The sequence below is a fragment of the Larimichthys crocea genome, chromosome XXI, assembly GCF_000972845.2.
Source record: "Larimichthys crocea isolate SSNF chromosome XXI, L_crocea_2.0, whole genome shotgun sequence".
NCBI lineage: Eukaryota > Metazoa > Chordata > Actinopteri > Sciaenidae > Larimichthys > Larimichthys crocea.
Genome location: NC_040031.1, coordinates 1,948,256 through 1,961,250, shown reverse-complemented (window position 1 = coordinate 1,961,250; position 12,995 = coordinate 1,948,256).

Below are 12,995 nucleotides of genomic sequence, written 5' to 3'. Positions count from 1 at the left end.
TTACTTGAGTATTTATTTTTATGCTGCTTATGCTACTCTACTTCATATTTCAGAGTTATAGGTTTGATGTACTTTTATATACCCTTCAGAATTATAGTTACTAGTTTTATTTGATGATGATCCTGTGTATTTAATGATCAACCTATATAGATATATTATAACTCTACTCAACAACAATCCAACTTACGTAGTCTACGTATCATTTAAGTAACAGACTTTTATTGTAAAATAGTATTTCACAAGAGGGTATTGCTAGTTTTACTTGAATATTATATGTAAATATAAAGAGAGCTTACTATTCGATAATATTCAGAGTTGAGGAAGGAAAGAAGTTAAGTTCATCAAGGCAGACAAAACAACAGTGTTGAGTAACAACCGTTATCAGTTTATGTTGTCTGTGCATAGTTGATGAATTTTTACTGCAAATGGCAAACAGATCTACTATTCTGTTTAAGAAATACACAGGCTTCACCTTGAACCCTAACCTGACACACACACACACACACACACACACACACACACACACACACACACACACACACACACACACACACAAAAATACTGACCAGATCTGTCACACACTCACCTTATTCTCTACAATTCAGAGAGAAATACTGTACTTTTTACTCAACTATACTCATTTAATACTTGCAGTATAATAGTTTATCAAGATTTTTGATACATAACATACTGTATGATGGATATAATGCATTTTTATAGATTAAAGTCTGTAAAGGCAATTCTGAGATTTTTTCAAAATACATTAAAAAAAAAACAGTAGGCTAAGGTTCTTTTATTTTTATAGCATGGAATTATTTCTAATTTAGTACAAATTATAGGGAAAGTAAAGACAATGTTGTGAGACAGCATGTGTCAGGCCGGACTCAAAAACAGGATCAGGCGCAGAGGTGTCAATGATCTTTTTATTGAATAACAAAAACCCTGACCGAGTGAGGCTATGAAAAACAGGCCTAAACTAAGAAAACAAAAGTCACTCCAAAGGAGGAAAAACTCTAAAACTACTTTTGAAAGGTATCAAAATCACTCACCAAGAGGAAAAAAACTGGCTGCAAAACATTAACTGAAAGCCTCCAAGGAGGCTGAAAAAAAAAACCCACACTATACACTATGAAACAAAAAGGCTAGACTAAGAATTTACAACAAAAAAATCAAACAAAAGAACACTCAGGCAACAAGGCTATGACTATGGACGGACAAAGAAACAAGGCTTTGGCGATCGATATAACGAAACACTTTGGCACAAGACAAGGGAAGACGCGACAATATATACACAGGGTAATGGGGAACAGGTGGAAACAATCAGGGCGGGGAAGACAATCAGACCGGTGACACATGAGGAAGGGCAAGTGACCTGAAGAGAGGGAGGTAAATATCAAAATAAAACGGAAATGACGAGCAGAACAAAAACCCAACTTGACTCACCGCGGGGTGTGACAGCATGTTTGTTTAATTAGTTGGATAGGGTAACAGAGATTGTAAGAAAAGTAAATCTATGTCAGTTGTAGCCTTGCCTGCAGAAAATCTTGTCAAAGATGTGGTCCAACAGTTCTAATATGCAGGAAGAAAAGGAAAAAAAGATATATACTTTTGAAATTGTCCCAACTTACCTAACTTAAAGGAGCAATATGGTACTATTTTCCATTTTTTGACATATCTATCTATTTTTTCTCTCTGCTCGGTTCAGGATGGACAGGAAGCAGTATTGTGTGAAGCTGTCCTTCAGCCGTCCAGAGACTCATGGATGAGAAGTTTTTGTCCAGGTCCATCATGTTCCACCAGTTTCCAGCTGACCATCCATGCCTTCCACAAATGTGATATGGGCACAGCTGGGAGGCATTCGGTCACTACACTGCCAGTGCCGCCGGTGCTGTGAATGGTACATGGTTCAGTGCTTACGTCATTCATCTATTACATCTAGGGAAATAATTTAGAAATTTTTACAGGTATTGAAAAGTTTATGAATGCAGACAAACACTTTAATGAAGAATGAACATCAAAATGAGAATTAATTTTTTATACTTCATGCTTTACAGTTTCAGAGGATTCCAGTCTGTGGTGGGACACTATTCTGGGTTTGAACAGATGGGTCTTCTGTTGAGCCTCAGACCAGTTCACAGGCAGCAAACCTGGGCTCCAGGTAGGCCAGCAAGGATGAAGCTGTCCAGATGATACCAAACAATGCAGGGCAATTATCAGTGTCAGAGTTGACTTCCCATTATCCCTCAGGATGAGGAAGATGAACGTCCAGACTCCCATGGAGGTATCGATCTCTGTGTCCAGGTCCCAGACTGAGGGCTTGGTGGATCAGTGCCACTGACCAGTGTGGTGGTGGAGCGCTGGTATAATAGCGCCTGGCGTGCGTAGGGTTCCATCACCGAGGGGGACTCACTGCAAACCCTCTTCCTCCCTTCAGGTAGGACCAGAATAGTGTTTGGAGCACTTGTGTGACATTCTGAGAACAAGGACTACCTCCGTTAACCATGAAGTTAATGAACTTGAAATCTTTTACATCAAATGTGAAACAGATGCAGTAACACAACATAGTTGTGTAAAATGTTAACTGTTTTTGTTTATGAGGACTTGCTGTAGGCCCAGGACCTTTCCCTGGTGTTTTGGATCTGTGGGGGGTGGAGGAAAGTTGGTGGAGTACCGTTCCGCCTGTTGGCCCCATGGCTTGCCTCCAGGGCCCTTGACTACCTGACACCTAAAATCACCATTGAAACCAGAAGATAGTGGACAACCAGTACTTTGGGTACAACAAAAAATCTAACCAATGTTCATTCAGAATTCCTGTGAAAACCTTTGATAATATGGTCACCAGGGGGCAGCAGAACTGACAAACATATATTATCACTTTATAAAGTAGCAGTAGTTCTTCTAAAACACAACAGGTGTACAATCATATGCCCTTGGTTTTGAGTTTTTAGTGCCAGTTTACCCGTTGTTGAAGTTTCCAAAAATACTTCTCAGAGGTTGTGTGAAACAACCATCAGTTATATGTAAACTGCAAGAAACGCAAAAAATCATACAATGCTTTATGCTCTACAGTAAACTTTTTTTTTTGTTGTATGCATGTTTAATGCAAAAATTTCAACCGTGGCCCTGTGTTATAGCTGCAACAGTTATTTTCTCTGACCTGTTTTCCTGCTTCAGACAGCCTACAGAGTCCTGGAGCAGCATCCCTCAGGTCCTCTGGCAGCAGGATTGCCATGTTGGGACTTTCCTTGGGCACCAGTGTCACCCTAAAACTGTCTGTTTACTCCCAGTTATGAAAGTAAGACAGCTAAAGTTGAAAGTTATTTTCATCTCTTGACGTATCTTAATGTAGCTCCACTTCTTCAGTGACGATTCTGAGCTCTAACAGTCTAAAATGGAGTTCAGATAAGTCAACAAAATCACTGCATATCCTACGTTTGTGGCAGTAAACTACATATACCTGTAGCAAAATACTACTGAGCTTATTATGTTTGGCAAGGTAACTATAAACATGCTAGTTCGTAGAGGTCGACTGATAGTGGATTTTAAAGGCTAATTTTGAATCAGGAAAAAGTTGATCACTTATTTTTACGCCAATTAACTCCTGAAGAAAAATGTAATAATCCAATGCAGAACGGTAACGTTGGTGTACACTAGCATTGTTCATTAGAAACTGGGAGTCTGACAAAGATGATGTTTTAATTATCAGACAACCCTACGAGGGACCCATCTCTTTTAGTACATGGTCCTTTAATTCACTATTGACCAGTTTTTTTTAGGCACAACAAAAAAGCAGAAAACACAATAATTTATACAAATAAAAAGCCCACAGTTTAACTAACAGTGAATGAGTCCTCATCTTCAACGATGCCAAAAAAATCCTCTAGAATCACTACAAACCGCTGGCCACAAAAAATAAGTCAAGTGATGCCTCTTGTGCATAATAGACAGGCTTACTGATCACCGACTCTCTGGAGTTGCTTCCTTCCTCCTTACTGCTGATTTTACATGGCTTAGTTTCTGGAGGATGAATGTTATATATATATGTGTGTGTGTGTGTGTGTGTGTGTGGTCTCCTCAGCTCAGGTGCGCGGTCGTGTGTATTAGTGGGAGTCACGTGCAGCCTCCTGGTGGATCTTTGGAACAAGTACTGACTTGTGTTTTAGAGAGTAAGTTTATCAGCTATGAGTTACTTATGAGTTTTTGATCAACCACTTACAGGACTCATACCTTATACTATATATATATATATAATATATATATATAATAATATGACCTTGTATCTTAAAGTATGATGGACTGTTGTTTTCTTTACTTTAGTTGAGTTTCTCTCAGGTTTCTTGCTATAATGCGAATTACTACAGCTTTGAAATAGAACAATTTCCTTTGTGCCAACACTAGCTCTGAGCAACAAACTGATGATCTCAAACACATAAAGAAACGACAGAAATATCCACTAATTAATTCTTGACGAGGCACATTTTTCCACTAATTTTATATGCTTATTTAGAGTTTAAGTGTCTGAGTGAGTTGAGATCCTGTCGGAATTGGGGAAATAAAGAAGTTTTCACCTTTATTATTAATTTCTATCCAATCAGAAACGCTGGGAGAAAACTCGCATCAACGAGGAAGGACACCGTTATCTGGCGTGATCTGCTGCTACCCATCCCCACTTGACCCCACACTCAAAGTGGACGTGAGTACCACCATCCAGAATTTCTCTTTGTCTTCCTCCTTAAACAGTTTTGTAATTGTTTTTGTATTTGTGTAGATACATTTTCTTCTCTGGCTTTGCAGTAATGATTCAGAAATCTGCAGATAAATGATTCTACATGTGATGTTGTGTGTCGTGTGATGCATAAATATTTGAAGCGCAGCGGGGTTTAAAAGCTGAATGCTGCTGCTGTTTGTCTCGGAAGGTTGGACAACTCCAGTGTCCTCTGTTGTTGGTTGTAGGTGAGGCGACTCAGACTGGCCCGCCCCCGAGTCTGCAATGGATGTGAGTTTACTGACATGACAACATCCTTTGTTAATAATGAGCTTGGCTCAAAGGTTTGAGGTCACTTGACTGAAAGTGTTTTAATGTCTGTTTTTTTTTTTAAAATTTGTATTAGCCATTTTTGCCTATTAGAAGATTATACATTCCAAACATTTCATTAGTTTTATAGCAGAGTAGCCAAACACATATTTTAAAAGTTTCTATGCTTTTTGCCAACCAAATTTACCACAATTATACACAACAGAAAACAAATGAAAGTGTGATTTTTCAGGAACAAATGTTTTTTTATGGAGCTATGGAAACATATTTTATTTTTTTATATTGTCCAGGATCTCATACAAAACAATATATTGAACTGTTACATTATCTCGTTTGCTGTATATTGAACTAAGCTATATCTGATGAACTGCGTTTTCTCTGTTTTCTTGCTGGTCATTGTTGTGGATTTTTGATCAACCTAAGGAAATGACTGAACTAGTTATCTAGAGAGGAATCACTTTAAATACCATAGCATGCAGGTGCACATCATTTTATCCCTATCAAATCCTTCAACGAATGTGCCCTATATATGGATGGGGCATTTTCATCTTGGAAGAGATAAAGGTGATCACTCAACACTTTGTATTGATTGCAGTGAGTCCTCCTCTAAAGAAACAGTGGACCCAAACCATTCCAACAAAATGCTCCCTAGCATAACAGAGCCACTGGATGAGTCAATGTTCCAATTAAAACATTATCAGTTGAGCAGTCTTTGTGATGTAGCTCCCGCCATCCGTGCCCAAAACAATAACCCCCTTTCAACGTCCACTTAGATCTTTTCCTCTTGCCATCTTGATCAAAATCAAAAATCAAGTTGGACATGCTCAGTTTTTGTATGTGCCACATTTTTAATTGTACCATGCATCACACGTGTGGAAGCATCTGCATTCATTATGTGTCTCCAATCTATATTCATTTTTTTCCCTGACTTGATCATCCTTCTTTACACAGTGAGACAACACCAGATAAAAAACATTTCCAAGAACTAGATACTACCACCAACTTCCAGATTGTGAGATCATTGCCACTTTTGCAATGTGCTACCAAGGAAGTGCTTGGATTGGTGGGATGTGACAGACACACAATTTCAACTATTCACTCAAGTGTCACATTTCACTCTTTGTTCTTGTTGGAAGATTTTCACATTAAGTTGGCAGAAGTCAGGACCCCAGAGCAAGCTCTTAGAAAATGCTACATTTTATATATTTAAGCTGGTGTCTACAACATTTATTGTGATCCGACCCCTTTAAACCCGGTTCTAACTTTAGAGAAGTTAGGAAGTCAAATTGTTATTTCCCAGAGTTTTTGGCCTCAGGTGGCCAAATGACAGCAGCCAAAACCTTTAAGATACTATATCAAATGTACAATTCTATGAAAGGAATACAGCTTAAATAAAAACCATCTGACACAAAATCTGATTTTTTTTATTTATGTTTCATGTTTTCAGATGAAGGAAATGATGGAGAAGGACAGGGGATAGCCATCTCTGACTGTCCTGTCCATACCGAATGCTGGTTCACACCGAATTGAACCGCCAGACCCCACATGCCAGATTCAGCAAATTCTGACAGTCGACACACGTCAGAAAGGTAGACCGTTGACAAACGGAATGATTGAAGGTGAAGATGCCAAAATCAAAAATCAGGACAGGTCTTGACCGATTTTTTCGGTTTCCTGTGTGTCTTTTGCAGTATGGGCTGTGGGGTGGAGGAGACGGGCAGCACATTCTCGTGCTCAGGAGGACGCCTGAGGAAGCGTCTGATCTTTCTGAGGGAAAAATTGTACGGCGGGTACAAACTGGGTGCAACGTCATTTCCCCACCTGGTAACCAAGGTTAACATAGGATCCTGCGTCCAGTTCAACTGTAAACACACAAATAACTCAACGAGCCACACGAAACCAGCCAACTTTAGGTCATCCACAGATTACATTTACCAACTTTGATGTCATTTTTTGATTTTTATAATATTTGCTTCATATTTTATAGTATGTATTTGCTGACAACACAAAACAGGCAATCAAGCTCTAGCTTCTCAACTGTGAAAAACATTGGGAGCACATTTTTTGTTGACAGCAGTTCTTTGTTTAAAATTTTTTACTACCAGTATTTGAAGATCTACCACCAGTTGATTTCTCATCTCAAAATTGTGAATTCAGTGTGAAATAAAAACGAAAATTGGAAAAAAGAGCTCTGTTGTTGCTCTTTCTTAAGGCTTTCCAGCGGGCCTTGAAATGTTGAATTAATGTGGAGAACTGATTGATGCGTCCTAACCTTGGGACTGAGGATGCTGACATTCTAAGACAAGTCATCAATAACATGCATCAACAGAAGCATTAACATATTTGAATTAATTAAATGACATTAGTGAAATAAGTCATTTAAAAAAATTGTTTCGGATGCGAGATTTAACAAGAAGATGCTGATTTTTTGTATGTCTTGAGTTCTTGGGGCAGTTTTTGCGGCATAATTAAGGTGCACATAAAAGTAAAAGCATGGCACGCTTTACCTTACACCCTCGAATGCATGGCTAAAAGTTTCCACTGATTGACCTCAGATAGTCAGACAGTTCAACAAGGCATATATTAATACATGAGGTATGATCTGGAGCCAGGGTCGTGAAGTGCAAAGCCAGAAACCTATGTTTCTATGGTCTAGGAGGGAAAACCAGATGTTATACGCCTAAGATAGCTCAAAAGCTTTACAACAACTGAACAGAGGTATTTTTGAAGTAACTTCAAACTGTTTAGTGCTGCTGATAGTGTTGTACACTTACTCCATTTAATTATAATCAAGTCCTTCACGGCTCCGTTCCACTCGACAGGGTGTGACTTGTTACGCTGCTGCTTGTGATCATGGTGGTGGTATTAGACCCAAAAACGCAGAGAGCTGAGTCATTTGTGGTTTCAAACCACCCCACGTTCTGTGACCTGATTTGGGACTACGAGAGATGATTTGCAGTACAAAGAAGACACAAACACAAGCATTCAGCTTGGCCTTGTCAAAGGGAGAACACAGCATTCACAGACTCCGCAGCTGTCGACCATCACATCCAGCTGAGTTCTGTCATCTGCAGTTCAGGCTTTGTTTTTTAGTATCACACAAAGAAATAGGTGTGTACACTCTTAGCAGGGAGCGGAACCATACATCTTTCATGCCTATACAGGTAAGACAACTCAAGCAGGGTGCGGCTATATGAAACCTATGGGGGAGCCTCTATCATGCAGATTTCCGTTCGGACCCTTGGGTAAAGTTTCCCTGTTTTTCTGCCTCACTTTAAGGTACCAACCGAGCAGCCGTCCCCATCTGTGGTATACCCCAAGTGTTTTACAGTTGCACAACACACATAGCTGTTTTAATCTTGTCATGAAATTCTATCACACACAACCATATAAACCTCAGCAATATGGTGTGGAACATTTTACACATTCCACAGTATCAAAATAAACAGCCGTTTTATTAGACAAAGGGAAAATGGTGGGGAGACGTCACAGAACACCAGGAAGGCAGCGGAGGCAGGCAAGCTCATGGGGGGGAGATAGCGAGCCAGGAACCGAGGGAGGTGGAAGGCATCGAGGGGTTTGGCTTGGGGCCAGACAGTGCAGTAGCAGGAGGGCGAGGAGGGCGAAGCGAGCTGGAGCTGCAGACAGAGAAATAGGTAAGTACTGCAGAAAAATCTCAATGGCAATGTTCTTCTGGAGCGAGGCGGACTCCAATGGCGTTCTGGAGGTGAGACACTCTAATATCGGGACGATATGATCTGATTATCGTGTGCGCAGTTAAACTCCACGGCAACCACGGGACCCATCTCGCAAGAGAGGCACCATAGAGCCCAACCCCCCAGCCAAAAACACCACAGTGCATGTGGCTGCCAAATACTATCATGGCTGTTCTAGACAATGTTGGTGATTCACAGGAGGTTAATCTTCAAACTCACAGCTAGAAAAAAACATGTTTACAACACTGGTACAAAAACATGTTTTAGCATCCTTATGCTAATTTCATCCATACATGAAACTACTAACTTTTCTGTATAAACCCCCTGTTTCAAATTAATTAAGGCTGCAAGGCTTATGCATAATTAACAGGCAGGGGGTGGCCATTTGATTGAGGAGGGTGCTGTCACATGGTGGATTTGTTCGTGGTTCACCCAGGTGTCATCAGTCTGGCTTCAGGTCCCAATATTACCATGTCTTTGCCCGTTTTAGACTAATGAAGAGGCAGGAACATACTAACATGGCAGTGGCCAGATGCGCAGACGCAAAGAGCTTTAAATGGCTCTTCAGTCAATAAAAATGGAGAGTATTTTCTTACATTAAAACAAAAGCCAAAAATAAGCACTAAAGGTTTTTCTGTTGAAAAAATATGGTTTTTGCTCTTCCCTTCTTCTGGCTAATACGCATATGGTTACATCATGTCACCTGAGTGGTTTGACAGTTTATCGTAATTAGGACCATTAGACAATGAATTCATCCATTTTACTGCCAGTATTTTTTGCACAGTGCCCTGCCCTTTTCAGTTTCCATGGATGAATCTTCCCAGCGATGTATCGTGTAAACAAACATTGGACACATTCAGATTGATGGTAAACTGCAAGACACGGAGAATGCTTTGTCACTGGGTGATCGGTTGATACACATGTTAAATATACAAGTAGAAACTCCACACACACTAAAATCATATTCTATCTCTTATTTATCCCACTAAAAGTTCAATACTCTGGCCTCTGGTCACAGTTGAACAGGGTTTGTCTTCTGACATGTTTTTCGGTGCTGCAGACAGCCTACTAGAGGCCCGTGGAATGCATCCCTAGGTCTTGGCAGCAGGATCGCCATGTTCAGTCCTTTCCATTGGAACTAGTCCTACTCTACAAAACGTCTCTGTTTATCCCAAGTTAATGAAGTACGAAGCCCACCACAGCTAAGTTGCTGTGCGGTACCTCATAAGATAATTGACAAGCTCGACAATAGTGCCACCATTTGCAGTCTCAATTTTTACCCGTTTTGCACAGCAATGCACTTGACCAGCATAACTGGAAACAATTTCACATAACATTGTATATCTATGAAGTGCGAAGGAACCTATCACATGAGTGAAAAGACCTGGAATTCTTGTACAAAAATGGTAGATTGAGCTGGATAACATTTCTATGTTTGTTAATATCGGCTTTCACTTTGACATGGTAGTCTTAAATGTCTCTAAGCAACATTGTTTACTAAATGCTGCCTTTTTATTTACAACCCTATCATTAGTTACTAATGTGAAAGAATTTATTTTTGCTAATATAATTTGTCATATCTTTTTTTACACACACCACTGTAACAGAGGACCAAAAGCCTGGGGTGATTAAATCATGTAAGTCCAATATAAAGTGAAAAGGTTGTATATGGTCTAAAGAAAAGATTTGTAATGTGATTGATAATGGCGTAATGGCTCAAGGGCATTCAGTCCTGATAGGCTGATCTGCATTCAGAAAAGATTTCTTTCATTACTCACTGCTTACAATGCATTAACACAATGGGTTAAGTAGCACTGAATAGTTTCTTGAAAATAATACTTTACTGAATATCTTTTACTCAATTGCTTTACTTGTCACAGTACTCAGTACTATAAGCTTTTCTACATGGTACACAGAGCTCTCACTCGTTCAGGGTGCAGAAATAGCGTTTATGTCGTGGAAAAAGTTCAATATAAGCTATGAAATATAATAGGGTTGATAGGCCTAGAGGGGAGGTAACAAGGAGATAGATTGGATGGGTTGGTCCACAGAGTTCTGGTAAACAGAAAACCTGCCCCCCAAAGCATTCACTGTGATGCTTTCTGTGAAAGGAGGCTGATAAAGTCATTTAGTCCCAGAGTTCTGTCACCAGTTTGATACAGAGGAGTCCCTAGCACCAAACAACAAACAGACGGACAAACGTGAAGACACTCTTGGGGTTAGGTAATGTGAAATGTTTTTGTTGGTTTTTTTTGCCACTGGATGAATCTGAACTCAAACAGTAAAAACAGGCAAAGGTTGAAAATCATACGCGTAGCTAAATTTACACACGTGAAGCAATTTAGAAGAACATCACCGGGAAAATAAAACGCCAAATATGTGCAAGTAAACAAAGTCTGGAGGGGTACACGCTGTTCTGAAACGCTCGCGGTGGGCATTTGAAGTCTGTGCAAGGACGGACCAACACCCGCGGAGCGTACGCAACGTACCAACGCGTGGGCAGTGGGGTTTCGGAGCTCCAAACAAAACAAAAAAAGGAAAAAGAAAGGTTTGGCAGGGAACACCCACCGGTTGAGATAAGGTGGCGGAGGCGCTGCAAAGTTCCAGTGTGAAGAGGTCCAGCCTCCGGGGATGCAGCGCCCCAGACCAGGAGGGAGGAGGAGTGAGGCCTTAACCGGCTGGAGAGGAATGTCTCTAAACTGTTTGTAAAGTCTATTATAATCTGACGCACATCAATGAACACAGCAGGTTGATTTAGTAGCACTCCCGTGTTTGTCACGGTAGACTCAGTGACTGTGATTGCGTCCGGTCGAGTGAACGATTCGTTCGATATGAACTAATCTTTTAATGGACTCGGGAGTAATGGTGTCTCAGTGATGTGATAGTTCAATTTTCATGCAGTAACAGTTGTTAGCGTTCTAAAAATAAACGAAACAATAAAACGAAATCCCGCGAAGTAAGTTTTAACAATTATTACAAATGTTTTAAGGCCTAAAACACCTAAACACACACACTTTTATACACCTTTTTACACGAGCATATTTGTTACAGTACTAGGAGGCATCTAAAAGGGACATGGTGAAAGAAAAAAAAAATGGAAGTGTTTCTGGGAGGCACCAGAAAGGTTCTCGTGCGACAACAGAAACTTTCTCTTGCTCAACAGGAAAAACTGCCCTAAGCTGGTTTAAGTCGTATTTCTTCGATCGATCTCAGTTTGTTCAAATTAGTGATGAATCCTCCATGCATACCAAAGTTTGTCACGGAGTCCCACAAGGTTCTGTACTAGGACCACTTCTATTCAGTTTATATATGTTTCCTCTAGGGAGCATTATTAGGAATCACTCCATTAAGTTTCATTGTTATGCCGACGACAGCCAATTATATTTATCGATCAAGCCTGATGAAACCAATCAGTTAACTAAACTCCAAGCATGCCTTAAGGATATAAAAAGTTGGATGACCTACAATTTTCTGATGTTAAATTTAGAAAAAACTGAAGTAAACCCAAATTTTTTTCTAGAGACTTAGTTACTTTAGATGGGATCACCCTGGCCTCCAGCTCCACTGTAAAGAATCTTGGAGTTGTTTTTGATCAAGATGTGTCCTTTAATGTCCACATAAAACAAATTTTGAGGACCTCATTCTTCCACTTACGTAACATCGCCAAAATCAGACGCATCGTATCTCAAGCAGATGCAGAAAAACTAGTCCATGCATTTGTTACTTCTAGACTGGACTATTGTAACTCTTTGTTATCAGGCGGACTATTGTAACTCTTTGTTATCAGGCTGCTCCAATAAGTCTCTTACTGTAGCACTTTGCAGCTAATTCAGAATGCTGCTGCACGTGTTCTGACAGGAACCAAGATCAGAGATCACATCTCTCCCATTTTGGTTTCCTTGCACTGGCTACCTGTTAAATCTAGTGTTGTGGTGATTCAAACCACCCCGAATTCTGTAGACCTGATGTAGAGCAGAGAGATATTGAGTTTAAAGAAGACAAAGACAAGTACTCCAATTTCACCTGTTGCAAGAGGGAGAACACAGCTCTCAGTTCTTACAGACCCCGCGATCTGCACACCTTCACGCCCTGCTGAGTTCTGAGCTCTCTCTGGCTCCAGCTAGTTTTATTAAATCACACAAACGGTTACATATTTGTTATTATCTTCATACAGGGTAGTCTGCTGAGTTCAGCCGATGCCCGGGTGTGTGTGTGTGCTCTTTTCTTGGACCATCGTGTCCTTG